Source organism: Macaca mulatta, chromosome X (assembly GCF_049350105.2).
Source record: "Macaca mulatta isolate MMU2019108-1 chromosome X, T2T-MMU8v2.0, whole genome shotgun sequence".
NCBI lineage: Eukaryota > Metazoa > Chordata > Mammalia > Primates > Cercopithecidae > Macaca > Macaca mulatta.
Window position 1 is genome coordinate 110064075 of NC_133426.1, and position 19561 is coordinate 110083635.

At 43.9% G+C, this 19561-nt stretch overlaps 1 long non-coding RNA gene across 1 annotated transcript in view; it reads left to right on the plus strand.

Annotated features, from left to right (window-relative positions):
• LOC106995279 (uncharacterized) overlaps positions 1-19561 on the plus strand; it is a 112697-nt gene that overhangs the window by 42427 nt on the left and 50709 nt on the right. The window contains exon 4 of the long non-coding RNA XR_013413038.1: positions 14479-14643. This is a non-coding gene — a long non-coding RNA (uncharacterized LOC106995279). The remainder of the gene's footprint in view (positions 1-14478; positions 14644-19561) is intronic.

The window sequence follows — 19561 nt, forward strand, 5'->3', positions numbered from 1 at the left end:
TACTTGATATCATTTAAATTTTTTTGAATGTTTTAAGACTTGTTTTGTGGCCTAATGTATTGTCTTTGCTTGAGAATGATTCATGTGCTAAGGAGAAGATTGTACATTCTAAAGTCATTGGATGAAGTGTTCTGTAAATATCAATTAGGTCAATTTAGTCTGTACTGCAGATTAAGTCCAGTGTTTCTTTGTTGATTTTCTGTCTGGGTGATCTGTTCAATGCTGAAAGAGGAGAGTTGAAGTCTCCAGCTATTATTGTATTGGGGTCTATCTCTTCCTTTAGCTCTAGTAATATTTGCTTTATATATCTAGGTACTTCAGTGTTGGGTGCATATATATTTATGGTTGTTATACCCTCTTGCTGAATTGAATTATATGTAATTATATAATGACCATCTTTGTCTCTTTTTGTAATTTTCATCTTGAAATCTATTTTGTTGGATGTAAGTATTGCTATTCTTGCTCTTTTTTGGTTTCCATTGGCATAGAATATCTTTTTCCACCCCTTTATTTTCAGCCTGTGTGTGCCTTTATAGGTGAAGTGTATTTCTTACAGACAACAATCCTTGGGTCTTGTTTTTAAATCTATTCAGCCATTCTACGTCTGTGACTGAAGAGTTTAGTCCATTTACATTCAATGTTACTATTGGTAAGTAAGGACTTACTTCTGCCATTTTGTTATTTGTTGTCTGGTTATTTTGTAGTCTTTTCTTCATTCTTTCCTTCCTTCCTGTCTTCCTTCTAGTGAAGATGAGTTTCTTTGGTGTTATGTTTTAATTTCTTGCCTTTTATTTTTTGTGTATCCATTGTATGACTTTTGGTTTAAGGTTACCATGCGGCTTTCAAATAAAATCTTGAAACCTATTATTTTATTCTTATGTTTGCAGTATGCGCTTGTTTGTGCCCATCTTTCTTGGGAAGGCTTTCCAGGTATTTGAAGAGCCTTGAATGTTTTGATCTAAGTTTTTGGTCACTGAAGCCATGTCTGCATTGGGAGTCACCCCAAGCCAAGTAATACTGTGGTTCTTGCAGACTCTTAGAGGTACTGCTTTGGTGTTCTTGAATAAGATCCAGAAGAATTCTTTAGATTACCAGGCAGAGACTCTTGTTTCCTTTCTTACTTTCTCCTATACAAATAGAGTCTCTCTGTGCTGAGTCCATAGAGCTGGTGGAGAAGTAACACAAGCATTCTGGTGGCCTCCACCGCTGGGACTGTGCTGGGTCAGATCTGAAGCCAGCACAGCACTGGGTCTCACCCAAACCATTACCTGGCTACTGCCTATGTTCGCTCAATTTCCTAAGGCACTACAATCAGCAGACAGTGAAGCCAGCTAGGCATATGTCCTTCCCTTCATAGCAGGGAGTTCCCCTGATCCTAAGCAGGTCCAGAAATGCCATCCAGGAGCCAAAGCTTGGAGTCAGAAACCTTAGAAATCTATGTGGTGCTCCATTCTATTGTGGCTGAACTGGCACCCAAGCAACAAGACAAAATTCATCCCACTCTTTCCTCCCCTTTCCACAGGCAGAGGACTCTCTCCCCACCACTACAGACTCACAGGTGATATTGCCAGGCTACCGCCATTTTTCAGTTAAGGCCCAAGGGCTTGTCTGTCAGCTTGTGCTGCATGCTGCCAGACTTGGGACTTAGCCTTCAGGTCAGTGAGCTCCCCTTTGGTTCAGGGCAGGTCCAGAAATGCCATCCAAGCCAAGGCCAGGAATCTGGGACCTCAAGAGCCTACCTGGTGCTCAGCCCTGCTGTGGCAGAGCTGGTACCTAAGCTGCAAGGCAAAGTCCCCTTAACTTTTCCCTCTGCTTTTCTCAAACAGGAGTCTCTCCTCATAGCCACTACAGTAGGGAAGTGCTGGGTCACACTTGATGTCAGCACATCTCAAGAGTCTCACCCAAGGCCCCCAGTGTGTACTAGGCTACTGTTGCTGATTATTCAGGGCCCAAGGACTCTTTAGTCAGCAGGTGATGAATCCTTCCTGGACTGAGTCCATCCATTCAAGGCACAAAGTTCCCTTCTGGCCCAGGGTGTATCTAGAAATGTTCAGGAGCTAGGGCCTGGAATGGATGCCACAGTACTCTGCCCAGTGTCCTTTCCTGCAGCTGAGCTGGTATCTAAGTTTCAAGACAAAGTCCCCTGTACTCTTTTCTCTCCTTTCCTCAAGCAGAAAGGATTCTGTTTCAGAGCTGAGAGCTACACTGCCTGGGGTTGGAGGAGGGGTGGCACAAGCACTCCCTTGGCTGCCCTGGCTGGTGTCCCACTGGGTCACATGTCCCCCAAGTCCTCCAGGTCTAGATTGCCTTTTAAGTTTCTTTAGGACCCCCAAGCACTTTAGCCCACAGTGGCAAGGCTTGCCAAAATTCATGTTCTGACTGATGGGATGGGTAATTCCCTTCTAGCTAGGGCTGGTCTAAATGCTCCCTCCATGAGTGTTGGTTGAGTTCTACCCAATGCTGCTTTCTGCTCTGACAGTGTAGCACTGGGTTCCAATGCCAAGTCCCACAATCACTGTGCTCTCCCTCCCCCAAGCACACGGATTCTTGAGGCTTCACAGCTGCTGCCAGGGGGTGGGGAGGGGTGGCACCAGCATTTCAAGACCGTCTTTCTTTTCCTCTTCAATACCTCTTTCAGTGATATGATGTTAAAACCAGGTAATGTGATCACTCGCCTGATTTTTGGTTCTTATGAAGGTGCTTTCTTATGTAGATAGTTGTCAAATTTGTTGTTCCTGCAGGGAGGTCAATTGGTGGAGGCTTCCATTTAGCCACCTTGCTCTGCCTCCTACCCAGTATCACATTTTAAACACCTTCATCAGATTATAGCTTACAAATCATAACATCACACATTTTAAGGATATTTAGATTATTTTTATCAAATGTACGGAGTTGTACAACCATCACCATAATTGGGGTTTTATATGTTTTCATCATCCCCAAGAATCCCATTATGCTTGAATGTAGTTAAAATTCCTGCACACACACACCCAGCCCTATGCAATCACAGATATATTTTCTGTCTATGCATATGCCAGTTCTGGAGATTTTATATAAATGGAATCAATTAATATTTGGTATTTTGTGTCTGGCATCTTATTATAATGTGTTCAAGGTTCCTCCATAATGTAGCATGGGTCAGAATTCCATTCCAACTAATAGCTTAAAAATATTCTATTGCATAGATACACCACATTTTGTTTATTTATTTATTTATTTATTTATTTATTTATTTATTTTATTTTTGAGATGGAGTATTGCTCCATCGCCTAGGCTGGAATGCAGTGGTATGATCTCGGCTCACTGCAACCTCTGCCTCCCAGGTACAAGTGATTCTCCTGCCTCATTCTCCCAAGTAGCTGGGACCACAGGTGTGTGCTATCACATCTGGCTAATTATTTTGTGTGTTTTTAGTAGAGACAGGGTTTCACCATGTTGGCCAGGCTGGTCTCAAACTCCTGACCTTGTGATCCACCCACCTTGGCCTCCCAAAGTGTTGGGATTACAGGCGTGAGCTACCGCACCTGGCCCATTTTGTTTATTTATTCACCTATTGATGAACACTCTGGTTATTTCCACCTTTTGGCTATTATGAATAATGATTCTACATACATTTGTGTATACATTTTTATGTAGAGATTCATCTTGGGTAGGAAAGGAATTACTGGGCCATATGGTAACTCCCTGTTTTCCCATTTGAATAACTGCTAAACTGTTTTCATGACTCTGACAGTGATGAGGGGTATAGACTTGGTGTGGTTTTTTTTTTTTTTTTTTTTTTTTTTTCTGATTATACTGAGGTAATGCGTTCTGAGAAAAAATACCAGAATTGAAGTGCTCTTCTTGTCACTTAATATCTGGTAGTACATGATACCCATCTCACCTCACTGGTGATATTAACCTTAATCACTTGGTTAAGGCAGTATTTGCCAAGTTTCTCCAGTGTACAGCAACTGTTTTCCATTTGCCTACTTTTATTCTATAGAAGTGAGTTAATAAGTCTGTCCTGCTATCAGGTGATGGGAGGTGGAATATCTACATAGAGGGAGGGTATCTACATGTACTCTTTGGAATTATTTGATAAAGACAATTTGTCTCCTCAAACCTATTTCTTTATTTACATGTTTACTTCTATAAGTATACATATATGTATATTTATTATATAGATTGGGTTATTTACTGAATGGGTTCATTCCAAAAAAAATCCAGCATTATGATTTCTGTCATGCAGTATAAGTATTTTGACTTAAGAGTCAGGAACCCACAAAAAAGTACCCTATCACTATCATAATATTTCAACACTATCATATCATCTAATTGTAGTATGTTAGACAGGGTTTGTAGATAATACATTTAACCAGACAAATATGACACATTATAATTTCGGATTATTGAATTACATACTTGGAAATCCCTTCAGAAAGAAATAAAAACAGATAAGATAGAGGTTACTGAAGTGATCATGAAAAATTATTGTTACCATTCAGTAAACCTATTTGCAAAATCCCTTTCAGTGAAGCCAAAGTATGGGATGTAGGGGAAAATATTTGTTTCATTTGAAAGCACAATGTTCTATAGCACAGCCTTCATGTTATCAGAGTCTCCAGAATGGATCAAGCAATTAAAGTGTGGAAAGGGTGGTGCAGTAAATTCAGATGTCAGATCTAACAAAAGATGGTTCATTCCTATTAATATTTCAACCTGATAAAGTCTCTTACAATTGATGATTGTAACACATAATTTAATGCCCTAGACCTCTCTCTACATCTCTAGTTACTGTCCTCTTTATATATATTCTCTTCCTTGTAACCAAAGTTCTACAAGAATTATCAATTCTCAACTCATATCCCTCTACATCTGCCCCCAACTCAGTTGTCACTCCACTTTAGTGGTACTTTGTTCCCCCACCCTCTACTGAAATGAATCTTATCAAAGTCAACAACCACATCTTTGATGCTTTATAGATCAAGGGTAATTAAATGAACGTTCAAATGGAGACAACATATTTGTTTTCCAAGGCAGAATTCATCTGCTTGTGTATAGACAAGGATTATATTGCAATGCTGTCATTATCTAAAAGTTAAAGATGTAAGATAGCTTTCATTCTGGAGAAGTCTAAAACTTACCAAAGGGATGGTGTACAGTTTGTCCTTAATGCCTTTTACCTGTATGAATGTATGTATGGATGGATGGATGGATGGATGGATGGATGGATGGATGGATTGATGGAAGCATGATGTGTGAAATATGTGCTGGTAATTCGTGGATTTTCATCTTGGATCAGTAGGAAAGCAAGATTTACTTGGTTGTGGTGTGATGTGCAGCTGAGAGTCACACAGTCTGCACAAGGACATATAGGATACCAGTCTCTACTTTTCCACTTAGTAGCAGCATGACCCTCAGCCAGGTTACTTAACATCCCCATACATTGTTTCTTCAGCTACAAAACAGTGTAGCAATCGTATTCCCTACCCCCCAGAAAATACATGAGAACAAAAAGTACCAGCATTCAAGAAAGGTGAGTCCCATGGCTCTCTGATCTGAGGTCAGGAATCCTGCCTTTCTATGGGACTTCTAACTATTCATGTGGCTTGCAACTTGCCCCTTTTCATAAAAAATAGCTTCTGTATAAGTTTTAATTTGCATTTCATTAGTGAATGTGTTTTCAAATATTTCTTGGGCATGTGTATTGCTTTTTACATGAATTACCTGTGTATATCTGTATTATTTATCTATTCTTACATAACAAATTTCCCCACAATTTCACTGCTTATAACAAACATACATTAATTCACACCATTTATTTGGGTCAGGAATAATGGCATGGATAAGATTCTAGCTCAGGGCCTGTCACAAGGCTGCAATCAAGGTCTAGGTAGGGGCTGCAGGTATCTCAAGGCTCAACTGAGGGACGATTCAATTCCAAGCTCATTCATATGGCTGTTGGCAGGCCTCAGGACCCAATTGCTTCTTAGCCAGGGACATAGATTACTTGCCATGTGGGTAGCCCACGACATGGCAGCTGGCTCTCCTTAGTGCAAGAATAAGAATGTATCCAACAAGCAAGACACAGCATCTTAGTCATTTAATGTCAAAAATGACATCCATCTCCTCTTCTCACATATTCTGTCTACTAGTAGCAAGTCACTAGCTCCAGCCCAAAGATGGGACAGATTGCACAAGGAAGTGACTATCTGGAGGTGACAGTCACTGGGGGAAGTCTTAGAGGCTGTCTACCAATGTCGTCATTAGAGCCTCTCTCCATATTGGTTTCTAAGAATGCTTTATATATTATGAGTATCAGCCCCATATAATTTGCAAGTGTTTGCTATAGCCTATACAGACAAATTTAATGATTTCTTTTGTCATATACAATGTTTTAAAATTTTCAATATTATAATTTAAAATATAGGTTATTATATAAATAAATTAAGGAGTACCCTGAGCACCTTTACATGTGAGTGCTCAGGGAGATTAGAGAACTCAGATTCCTGGTGGCTTCAGGCCTCAACAGGAAAAGCTTTAGTGAAATTCCAGAATCTATTACTGAACAGGCATTAACAAAGCAGTTTCTCTGATTTATTGAACCTCTCCTAATTTCCTATAACCTGATCTAAAGCATATTTAATAATAGATAACTTGAATAAATGATAAGATTAAAGGAGATACAGCTTACGGAACTTCTTGTTTGTATTAGTTTTGTCAACATTGATTTCCTACCTTCATGTTATCTGTTCCAGAGGAAACACATGTTTTCCTGACTGAGTCCCTTTGTGCTTCCCACCTTAAAAGTCAGTCAGTTCATATGGTCCCCATTCCTAGGATTCTTGGCCCCAGGCTGCATATTTCATTTCAACTGTCATCACTAAGAAGGTTTGTTCAGTGAATACCCATGGGAGATTGTAAAATGACCAGTCCCTAAGCCCTTATAGCCTATCATCTACATAAGAGGTCACTGGGTATATGCAGTGCTTCTCAACCTTCTTTAATCATCTTCTTGATGGAGGCCCTTTTGGACATGTTTTTTCTTATATACCCTTTCTGCCCAGAACATGAAATTTTAATACCACAGATGAAGTGTTACCTATTTATATACTATAGTCTTTGTAATACCACAAACCATTGTAATATCTACCATCCCTCTACCCTCAGGAACCAGTTTTCAACCTTTCACTCGCCTCCGTGTGAAGAGACCACCAAACAGGCTTTGTGTGAGCAATAAAGCTTTTTATTTCACCTGGATGCAGGCGGGCTTAGTCCGAAAAGATAGTCAGTGAAGGGAGATGGGGTGGGGCCATTTTATAGGATTTGAGTAGGTAAAGGAAAATTAGAGTCAAAGGGGATTGTTCTCTGGCGGGCAGGGGCGGGGGTCACAAGGTGCTCAGTGGGGGAACTTTTGAGCCAGGATGAGTCAGTAGAAGGAATTTCACAAGGTAATGTTGTCATCAGTTAAGGCAGGAACAGGCCATTTTCACTTCTTTTGTGATTCTTCAGTTACTTCAGGCCATCTGGATGTATACTTGCAGGTCACAGGGGATATGATGGCTTAGCTTGGGCTCAGAGGCCTGCTATTCCTGTCTTCTTATATTAATAAGAAAAATAAAATGAAATAGTGGTAAAGTGTTGGGGCAGTGAAAACTTTTGGGGGTGGTATGGAGAGACAATGGGCAATGTTTCTCAGGGCTGCTTCGAGCGGGATTAGGGGCAGCATGGGAACCTAGAGTGGGAGAGATTAAGCTGAAGGAAGATTTTGTGGTAAGGGGTGATATTGTGGGGTTGTCAGAAGAAACATTTGTCATATAGAATTATTGGTGATGGCCTGGATATGGCGTTGTATGAATTGGAAAACCTAAACGGAATAAGAGAAGGAAAAAAACAGGTATTAAAGGACTAAGAATTGGGAGGACCTAGGACATCCAATTAGAGTGCCTAAGGAGGTTCAGCATAGCCCTGCCAGCAAATATTATTTATTTACTTTAAGAGTTAAGAGTGGCAGTTTGGGGATAGCACCAGGAAATATCAGCTGTGATGGCTTGGAGAAACAGTGTAAACCGGCAGTGTAAACAGGAACAGGGCATTTATGAGTAGTTGAGAATGGTGAATAGGAGTATAACTAGACAGAAGATAGTAGGGATGACAAGTTTTTTGGGGCACAGTCCAAGTTGGTCTGGTGTCTGGAATGAGACTGGGGCCTAATAAAAAGGAGCATCCATACAGGAGTCAAATGGGATGTACCCTGTAGCATTCTGAGGACAGGCCCGAATTTTGAGAAGGGAAAGTGGTGAAAGTATTGTCCAGTCCTTTTTAAGTTGGAGACTGAGCTTGGTGAGGTGTGTTTTTAAAAGACCATTGGTCCATTCTACCTTTCCTGAAGATTGAGGATGGTAGGGGATATAAAGGTTTCACTCAACAGCAAGAGCCTGAAAAACTGCTTGGGTGATTTGACTAATAAAGGCTGGTCCATTATCAGACTGTATAGAGGTGGGAAGGCCAAACCGAGGAATTATGTCTGACAGAAGGGAAGAAATGACCACGGTGGCCTTCTCAGACCCTGTGGGAAAGGCCTCTACCTATCCAGTGAAAGTGTCTACCTAGACCAAGAGGTGTTTTAGTTTCCTGACTTGAGGCATGTAAGTAAAGTCAATTTGCCAGTCCTGGGTGGGGGCAAATCCCCGAACTTGATGTGTAGGGAAGGGAGGGGGCCTGAGAAATTCCTGAGAAGTAGTAGAATAGCAGATGGAACACTGAGAAGTGATTTCTTTTTTTTTTTTTTTTTTTTTGAGATGGCATCTCGCTCTGTCGCCCAGGCTAGAGTGCAGTGGCACGATCTCTGCTCACTGCAAGTTCCACCTCCCAGGTTCATGCCATTCTCCTGCCTCAGCCTCCCAAGTAGCTGGGACTACAGGCACCCGCCACCACTCCTGGCTAATTTTTTTGTATTTTTAGTAGAGACAGGGTTTCACCATGTTAGCCAGGATGGTCTCGATCTCCTGACCTCGTAATACACCCGCCTCGGCCTACCAAAGTGCTAGGATTACAGGCATGAGCCACCGCGCCCAGCGTGATTTCTTTGAGGATAGATTTTCACAATAGAAAGGAAATGAGAGGTTCTAAGAGGCAGGCTAGTGGCTTGTAACCTACAGGGTTGTGAAATGACGACAGAATAGAATGGGCCCGTGAGGCTGGAAGGAGATATTTTCCTTGGTCTAAGAACCATTTGTCTTGTGTGGGAAGAGATTGATAGGTGGAAGTTTTAGTGGGGGAGTAGGTGGGAGTGGCCAGATGAGAAGGAGAAAAACTGCCATGAGGGATAGAAGTTGGAACGCTAGTTGCTTTTTTAGCTATCTTATCAGCATAAGTATTGTCCTGAGAGATGGGATCTGATGCCTTTTGATGGCTGCTTTTTTAGCTACTTTATCATCATAAGCCTTGTCCTGAGCGATGGGATCTGATGCCTTTTGATGGTCCTTGCAGTGAATGACTCTAGCTTCCTTTGGAAGTAAAGCAACTTTGAGAAGAGTTTTTATTAAAGAGGCATTAATGATGGAGGACCCTTGCATAGTGAGGAAAAAAAATTTTTTTTGCCCATATAACAGCATGGTGGTGCACGATATGGAAGGCATATTTAGAGTCAGTGTAAATATTGACGCATAGTCCTTTTGCAAGAGTGAGGGCTCGAGTTAAGGCAATGAGTTAGGCTTGTTGACAGGTGGTGGGGGAGGGGCAGAAAGTATATGCGTCAGGTGTGAGGAAGAAAATAGATTTTGGAAGTTATGAGAACTGTAGAGAGTGAGTTGAGCATAGTTTGTGATTTTGAGAGCCTTTAAAATTATTAAGGCAGCAGCAGCTGCCACACACAGACATGAGGGCTAGGCTAAAACAGTAAGCTCAAGTTGTTTGGATAAAAAGGCTACAGGGCGCGGTCCCGGTCCTTGTGTAAGAATTCCGACTGCATAGCCCTGCACTTCGGCTGTGTGTAATGAAAAGGGTTGGGATGAGTCAGGGAGAGCTAGTGTGGGGAGCAGTTTCTAGGGCAGTTTTTAAGGAATGGAAAGGAGTGGCAAAAGGATTTAGGATCTGTGGGATCAGCTAGGTTTGCTTTTGTGAGTTTATATAATGGTTTATTCAGGATGGTAAAACTAGGTATCCAAAGGCAGAAGTACCTTACCTAACCATGCCTAGGAAGGAAAGGAGTTGTTGTTTTGTAGAAGGGATTGGGGTTTGGTAGATTAACGGACACGATCAGCAGGGAGAGCACGTGTGTTTTCATGAGAATTATGCCAAGACAGGTAACAGATGAGGAAGAAATTTGGGCTTGACTGAAGTAATGGGGGCTGTCTGTGAAGCTTTGCAGCAGTACAGCCCAGGTAAGTTGCTGAGGCTGAAGGGTGTCAGGGTCAGTCCAAGTGAAAGCGAAGAGAGGCTGGGATGAAGGGTGTAAAGGAATAGTAAAGAAAGCATGTTTGAGATCCAGAACGGAATAATGGGTTGTGGAGGGAGGTATTGAGGATAGGAGAGTATATGGGTTTGGCACCACGGGGTGGATAGGCAAAACAATTTGGTTGATAAGGCACAGATCCTGAACTAACCTGTAAGGCTTGTCTGGTTTTAGACAGGTAAAATGGGGGAATTGTAAGGAGAGTTCATAGGCTTTAAAAGGCCATGCTGTAACAGACAAGTGATAACAGGCTTTAATCCTTTTAAAGCGTGCTGTGGGATGGGATACTGGCATTGATCGGGGGTAAGAGTGATTAGGTTTTAATGGGATGGTAAGGGGTCCATCATCCGTCACTAAGAAGGGAGTAGAGGTATCCTATACTTGTGGATTAAGGTGGGGAGATACAAAGAGAGGGTGTGAAGGAGGCTTTGAACTGGGGGAAAAGGTGAAAATGAGGTGTGGCTGTAGCCTAGGAATAGTCAGAGAAGCAGATAATTTAGTTAAAATGTTTTGACCTAATAAGGGAGCTAGCTGGGCAGGTAGAGATAGCTAAAAAGGAGTGCTTAAAAGAGTATTGTCTAAGTTGGCACCAGAGTTGGGGAGTTTTAAGAGGTTTAGAAGCCTGGCTGTCAATACCCACAACAGTTATGGAGGCAAAGGAAACAGGCCCTTGAAAAGAAGGTAATGTGGAGTGGGTAGCCTCCGTATTGATTAAGAAGGGGACGGACTTACCCTGCACTGTAAGAGTTACCTAAAGCATCTGTGATGGTCCTGTAGGCTTCCGAGGCGATCGGGCAGCATCAGTCTTTAGCCACTAAGTGGAGAAGATCTGGGAAGGAGTCAGTCAGAGAGCCCTGGGCCAGAGTTCCAGGGGCTCTGGGAGTGACCGCCAGGCGAGTTGGACAGTCCGATTTCCAGTGGGGTCCCGTACAGATGGGACATGGCCTAGGAGGAACCCCGGGCTGCAGGCATTCCTTGGCCCAGTGGCCAGATTTCCGGCACTTGAAGCAAGATCCTGGGGTAGGTAGTCCTGGAGGAATGCCTGGCCGCTGTGGTTCAGGCGTTTGGAAGTTCTTGTGTGCTGGAGATGTGGCTGGGTTTTGTCTCACAGTGGAGGCAAGGAATTGCAACTCAGAAATACTTTGCTACTTGGCTGCCTCTACTCTATTATTGTAAACCTTGAAGGCGAGGTTAATTAAGTCCTGTTGTGGGGTTTGAGGGCTAGAATTTAATTTTTGGAGTTTTATTTAATGTTGGGAGCGGATTGGGTAATAAAATGTATATTGAGAATAAAATGTATATTGAAAATGTATATTGACATTTTTGGGTCTGGTGCTTTAAGGCTGCTGCCAAATAAGCCATGAACTGGGCTGGGTTTTTATATTTGATGAAAAAGAGCCTAAATGCTAACTGATTTGGGAGAGGTCAGATAAAGAAAAAGGAGCATTAACCTTGACTATGCCTTTAGCTCCAGCCATCTTTTTAAGAGGAAATTGTTGGGCAGGTGGGGGAGGGCTAGTGGTGGAACAAAACAGTAAGCCAGACAGGGTGTGAGGAGGGGAGGTGATAAAAGGATTATAGGGTTGGGGAGCGGAGGCTGAGGAAGAATTGGGACCTGGCTTGGCCTGGTGAAGAGCAGCCTGGGGAGGAGGGGAGAGGTCATATGGGTCAGTAAAAAAGGAAGATTGGAAAGACTCAACAACGCTTGGGGTTGGGACTGAGGGGACAGGCGGGAGGGAAAGAAGCAAGATTTGGGACGAGTTGCATTGGGAACAGAGACTAGGGAGGGACCAACGTGTAAAAGAATGCCTGGACGTCAGGCACCTCAGACCGTTTGCCTATTTTACGACAAGAATTATTTAGATCTTGTAGGACGGAAAATTCGAAAGTGCCGTTTTCTGGCTATTTGGAACCACTGTCGAGTTTGTATTGGGGTCAAGCGGCATTGCAGAAGAAAATAAGGCATTTAGATTTTAGGTCAGTTGTGAGTTGAAGAGGTTTTAAGTTCTTGAGAACACAGGCTAAGGGAGAAGAAGTAGGAATGAAAGGTGGAAGGTTGCCTGTAGTGAAGGAGGCAAGTCCAGAGAAAAGAGAGGGTAGAGACATGGAGAGAAGGGGTGTGGGGTGCTTGCCTCCCAGGAAAGTGGAGAAGGGGTGGGGACACGGAGAGAAGGGGTAGGGGGTACTTGCCCCTCAGGAAAGTAGAGAAGGGTAGGTAGAGACACAGAGAGAAGGGGTGGGGGGTGCTTGCCCCCAAGGAAAGTGGAAAAGGGGTGGGAGGGGCTTGTCCCCCAGGAAAATGGTAAAGGGGTGGGAGGGGCTTGCCCCCCGGGAAAGTGGAAAAGGGGTGGGTAGAAACACAGAGAGAAGTGGTGGGGGGTGCTTGCCCCACAGGAAAGTGGAGAGAAAAGAGCATAGAGACGCGGAGAGAAGGGGTGGGGGGTGCTTGCCCCCCAGGAAAGTGGAGAAGGGGTTAGAGGTGCTTGCCCCCCAAGAAGTGGAGAAGGGGTGGGAGGTGCTTGCCCCCCAGGAAAGTGGAAAAGGAGTGGGAGGTGCTTGTCCCCCAGGAAAGTGGAAAAGGGTGGGTAGAGACACGAAGAGAAGGGGTGGGTGAGCAGCCCTGGGCTGCAATGTAGGTGAGCAGTCAAAGTAGGTGTCCCCGCAATTGACTTGCCACCAAGGGAATGTGTGTGAATGACCAAGACAGGTGTCCCCACGGTAATCAGACACCAATGAAATGTGGGTGAATAATCAGGCAGGCGTCCCCGCGTGATTAAACACCAAGGGAAGACTGTCTTCCCAAGTCCGTGACCGGCGCCAGAGTTTTGGATCCACGGATAAAATGTGTCTCCTTTATCTCTACCAGAAAAGGAAAGGAACTGAAATTAAGAGAAGGGGGAGATTGAAGTGTGGCGCCAAGATTGAAAGGAGAAAGAGGTTGAGGGATAGTGAGAGAGATTGGAGAAGAGAGTAAAAAGAGGCCGCTTACCCGATTTAAAATTGGTGAGATGTTCCTTGGGCTGGTTGGTCTGAGGACCAGAGGTCTTAGGTGGATCTTTCTCACAGAGCCAAGAGCAGGAGGACAGGGGATTGATCTCCCAAGGGAGGTCCCCCGATCCGAGTCAAGGCACCAAATTTCACGCGCGTCCATGTGAAGAGACCACCAAACAGGCTTTGTGTGAGCAATAAAACTTTTTATTTCACCTGGGTGCAGGCGGGCTGAGTCCGAAAAGAGAGTCAGCGAAGGGAGATAGGGGTGGGGCCATTTAATAGGATTTGGGTAGCTAAAGAAAAATTACAGTCAAAGGGGTTTGTTCTCTGGCGGGCAGGGGCAGGGGTCACAAGGTGCTCAGTGTGGGTGCTTTTGAACCAGGATGAGCCAGTAGAAGGAATTTCACAAGGTAATGTCATCAGTTAAGGCAGGAACAGGCCATTTTCACTTCTTTCGTGATTCTTCAGTTACTTCAGGCCATCTGGATGTATACGTGCAGGTCACAGGGGATATGATGGCTTAGCTTGGGCTCTGAGGCCTGACACAACCCATTAGTGGTAATATCACCCTTCTTAGGAATGCATAAAATACCATCATAAAGACAAAAGCTTGAACCCCATTCCTGCTCCTCACTTCATGTATGATAGTGGAATCTTTTTTCAGTCTTTGTCAGCCTGCCCTTGGTCATCTGTAAAAGGGGACTCACAGTGCCTTCCTTAGGAAACTGTTCTGTGGGGCAAGTTAGAAATTTGTATAGAGTAGATGGCACCTAGTAGGACTTTAACAGGTGGTCGTCCTGGCCCAACTTTCTCCTCCCTCCCAAAGAAGTGATGACAGTTACCTAAATCAAACAATACAACTGACACAGAGACCACCAGGAAATGGGACGGGAAGTAGAATGTACTCACACTTACATTATGAATGAAGCGGTGGAGCCATTTCTCTGTTGCAGGAGGACGTTGCTGAGGGATATGGGAAGAGGGAAGAATATTGCCAAACCATTTCTTTAATTTTGCATTATTTTCTGTTCCCTTATTTGATCTTCCAGATTGATACCGGAAAAGCCATTTCCTATTGAGCCCAAAATGAAGAGAGTGCAAATAAAGAGAAGGCAGGAATCACAAGCCCTTGACAGACACATTGCCACCTACAGGACCCTGCACCCAGATTTCATCTGCACAATCAGCTTCTTCAAAGAGAGAGAGGCTGTCAAGTTAGTACCCATGAGGGCACAATACTAGAAATGTGTAAAACTATAAGTTTTTAAGTCCTAGAAAGTCATCATCTATAAAGGAGACTTTTGGGTATGCTTTGGGGAAGTTAAGCGGTAGAATCCCATTTCTGCTCCTTATTAGATGAGTCTGAAAAAATTGATTTTTCATGAGTGAGTTTGATTTTGTCATCTGTAAAATGAGAATAATGATGTCTTCCTCACAGAGTCATTGTGAGAAAATTATGCAAAAATGTAATTGTTTGTACATGTTTATATATGTGTCATAAAAAATAGGTGCCCTTTTGCACTTTTTTTCTCTTAAAATAGTGTTTCTGAGATATCTGTAAATAAGACAACTTTGAGGCTATTTTGATATTTTTAGCCATGCTACTGTGACCATTCTTACACAAGAGCCCGAGACTCCGCGGTTCAGAGCTAAGAGCAGAGTAGCTGATGGGGAACTCACTTGATTTTCTCAAAAATGTTGCCAAGTATCTCCACAAAGAAGTTGCACACATTTTTCCTCTCCCGGAAGGGTGATGGGGTTTTCATGGCCCCACATTGTCCATATAAAGAGGGTTCAGCATAAACACAAAATCACCAACTGAGCTTTATTTTTAAGCGTTAGAGTTATTCCAGAATATTATATGAGTTGTGAAGTGGGATCATTATATTTGTATTTAGAAATGTACAAGTGAAATATGCTGCCATGGTTAGAATGTTTGCCCCCTCCAAAATGCATGTTGAAATTTGGTTGATTGCTATTGTGACTTTATTAGGAGATGGTGTTACCGGTGTGAGGTTCTTGGTTCTCAGTGTAACAGGAACTAATATGAGGCCAGGCAAATTTTTTCCAGGCAATGTTTATTAAGACTTATGCCCAGAAACACTGGGCGTAAGGGAGATGGCACAGGAAAAAGAGTCCTCCAGCTGGCTCCCCACGGGGAGCTTCTCAATGTTTTTTATTGAGTAGGGTAAAGAGATTGACATCAGGACTCCACCTCCTGGAGTGATTTCTTCCTTCCTGTTATGGTGTCTGTGCATGCTTTGTCCTGGTTGAAGTCTTGGTGCATGCTCAGTGGGTTCAAGATAGCGATGTTGCTCACTACTGCTGGCCCAAGAAGGTCATATAGTGGCCATTCTGGGGTCTCCTGTGCATGTAGAAGTTAGGGTCAACTGCCTTGGGGAAGATTTATGGTTGGAGTGTTACATATCTTAACTTCTTTAAGGTCCTGTTATCAGCAGGTATGGTGCCTTGAGTAAGATTTATAGTGCAAGGTCTGGATGGTCTAGTAGGGGTCCCTGCTGTCCACAGGGCCCCGCATCAGCTTGCAGCAGAGGTCCTTGGTGGAACACAGGGGACCTCAGGCTGTGGATGTGCTGATGTGGGTGCCCTTGGCTAGGCTGAAGTTGGCAGGTGTGGGCTGAAGCTGCTGCCTGCGCTATCGCCAGTGCCCTTGCTGTACCCAGCAGTGTCTGACCAGCCAGCAGCAGTAACACAAGGTCCTGAGGGCCACTCATGCACCGTGCATTACCAGTGCAGAGCTGTGCACAACACTGTCATCTTCCTGGCTCCAGGCTGCATCCCCATGCTCCAGGGACAGTGTGTGTAGTGAGCTCACGACAACATGTGTGGTGGGAACCCAGCAAGTCTGGAAAACAAAAATGCATTTGTGAGGATGAGGGCGATAAACCAAAAATAAAATTTAAATGCCTGCCATGCAACCATCTGAGTGGACTTCCTGTTCTGCCAGGGAGGGCACTCTAAAATTTAACCTGAAGGACTGGTTTAGGCCATCATGGGAAGTGGTGGTTGGACATGCCTCATTTTACCCCTCCAGCATTAATATTAACACAAACCTTAAATCTGATATGAAACATTTACAGTCTATTCTCTCTAAAGCCTGCTACTTGGAGGCTTCATCTGCATGATAAAACCTAGTGGCTCACGCCTGTAATCCCAGCACTTTGGGAGGCTGAGGCGGGTGGATCATGAGGTCAGGACTTTGAGATCAGCCTGGCCAACATAGTGAAAACCCGTCTCTACTAAAAATACAAAAAACTAGTCGGGTGTGGTGGTGAGCGCCTGTAATCCCAGCTACTTGGGAGGCTGAGGCAGGAGAATCACTTGAACCTGGGAGGCAGAGTTGCAGTGAGCCGAGATTGCGCCATTGCACTCCAGCCCAGGCGACAGTGCGAGACTTGGTCTCAAAAAACAAACAACAACAACAACAACAACAACAAAAACAAAAACAAAAAAACCTAGGTCTCTGCAACTCCTTATCATAACCCAGACATTCTTTTCTATAGATAAGAACTCTTTCAACCTGTTGCCAATCAGAATGTTTAAATCTATCTATGACCTGGAAGCCCACATCCCCACCCCCATTCCCTCCCCCCCTTTGAGTTGCGCCACCCTTCCAGATTGAACCAATGTAAATATTACATGTATTGATTGATATATTATGTCTCCCTAAAATGTCCAAATCAAGCTGTACCCCGACCACTTTGGGCACATGTCATCAGGACTTCCTGAGGCTGTGTCATGGGCGCATCCTTAACTTTGGCAAAATAAACTTTCTAAATTGATTGAGACTTGTCTCAGATAATTTTTGGTTGAAAGAGGCAAGTCCCATCCCTACTGTGTCTCAGTGGGACTGTCAATGAAAAAAGTCAAACTCGGCCGGGCGCGGTGGCTCAAGCCTGTAATCCCAGCACTTTGGGAGGCCGAGACGGGCGGATCACGAGGTCAGGAGATCGAGACCATCCTGGCTAACACGGTGAAACCCCGTCTCTACTAAAAAATACAAAAAACTAGCCGGGCGAGGTGGCGGGCGCCTGTAGTCCCAGCTACTCGGGAGGCTGAGGCAGGAGAACGGGCGTGAACCCGGGAGGCGGAGCTTGCAGTGAGCTGAGATCTGGCCACTGCACTCCAGCCTGGGCGACAGAGTGGGACTCCGTCTCAAAAAAAAAAAAAAAAAAAAAAAAAGAAAAAAGAAAAAAGTCAAACTCGATACAATATTTGAAGAGATTTATTCTGAGCCAAATATGAGTGAACAATGGCCTATGATACAGCCCCAGGATATTCTGGGAAAGTGTGCCCAAGTGGTAAGGCTACAGCTTGTTTTTGTTTTGTTTTGCTTTTTGAGACAGAGTCTTGCTCTGTTGCCCAGGCTGGAGTGCAGCAGCATGATCTCAGCTCACTGCAACCTCCACCTCCCAGTTCAAGCAATTCTCCTGTCTCAGCCTTCTGAGTACCTGGGATTACAGGTGCGTGGCACTACACCCAGCTAATTTTTGTATTTTTAGTAGACACTGGATTTTGCCATGTTGCTGGGCTGGTCTCGAACTCCTGACCTCAGATGATCCACCCCACCCCCCCGGCCTCCCATACAGCTTGATTTTATACATTTTAGGGTGATATAAGTTATCAATAAATACATATAGGATGTACATTGCTTTGGTCAGGAAAGGCAGGACAACTGGAAGCTGGGGAGGGGGCTTCCAGGTCATAAGTGGTTTTAAAGATTTTCTGATTGGCAATTGGTTGAAAGAGTTATTATCTAAAGACCTGGAATCAATAGGAATGTCTGGGTTAAGAACAAGGGGTTGTGGAGACCAAGGTTTTATCATGTAGATGCAGCTCCAGAGAGAGGCTTCAGAGCTCTTATCAGACCTAAAAAGGTGCCAGACTCTTGGTTAATTCTCTCCTGGATCAGAGGAAAGACCTGGAAAGGATAGGGAATTCTCTACAGAATGTAGATTTTTGCCAGAAGAGACAACTTTGCAGGACCGTTTCAAAATATGTCAAGGAAATACGTTTTGTGGTAAAATTCTTTGATTCCTTTCAGGGCCTGCTATCTTGTGATGCTATACTAGAGTCAGTCTGGAATTTGGTGTCTTATTTGGTGTCTTTATTGCTACAAAGTCTTGTTTTGTCAGTCTTAAGATCTCTTTTAATGTTAGTGCTGGTTAGTTGTGCCTGAATTCCAAAGACAGAATAGCATAATGAGGCATGTCTGACCACCCATTCCCGTCATGACCTGAACTAGATTTTCAGATTTACTTTGGAATGCCATTGGCCAAGAGGGGAGGTCTATCAGTCTGTTGGGGGGGCTTAGAATTTTACCTGTGGTTTACAGAACTTTTGAGAAGTGTTTGGGCTGTGAAGGCTCTACCTTCATGAATGGATTGTCATTATTACAGAAGGTGGTTCATTATTGCAGGAATGAATCTGTTATAAAAGGGTACATTCAGGTCCTCTTTGTCTCTTGCCCTCTGCCCTGTGATGACACACCGAGAAGACCCTCACCAGATGCTGGTCCCTGAATCTTCAATTTCTCATCCTCCATAACTGTGAGCCAATAAAATTCTGTTAATTATAAATTACCCAGTCCCAGGTATTGTCTTAGAGCAGCAAAAACAGACTAAGACAGGAAATTGGTGTCAAGAAGCCTGGCTGTTGCTGTAAAAAAACAAAACAAAACAAAACAAAAAACCGGCCGGGTGCGGTGGCTCAAGCCTGTAATCCCAGCACTTTGGGAGGCCGAGGCGGGCTAACACGGTGAAACCCCGTCTCTACTAAAAATACAAAAAAAAGAAATTAGCCGGTCGTGGTGGCGGGCGCCTGTAGTCCCAGCTACTCTGGAGGCTGAAGCGGGAGAATGGCGTGAACCTGGGAAGCGGAGCTTGCAGTGAGCCGAGATCGCGCCACTTCACTCCAGCCTGGGCGACTCCGTCTCAAAAAAAAAACAAAAACAAAAAACAAAAAACAAACCTGTAAACATAGATGCAGCTTTGGAACTGGATAATGGGTGGAGGCTGGAAAAATTTGGAGGAGCAGAGTAAAAAACCTAGATTTCCATAAATGGAGCAATTCAGGTGAGGGCTCAAAGAAGAGAACTGTAGGGAAAGTCTG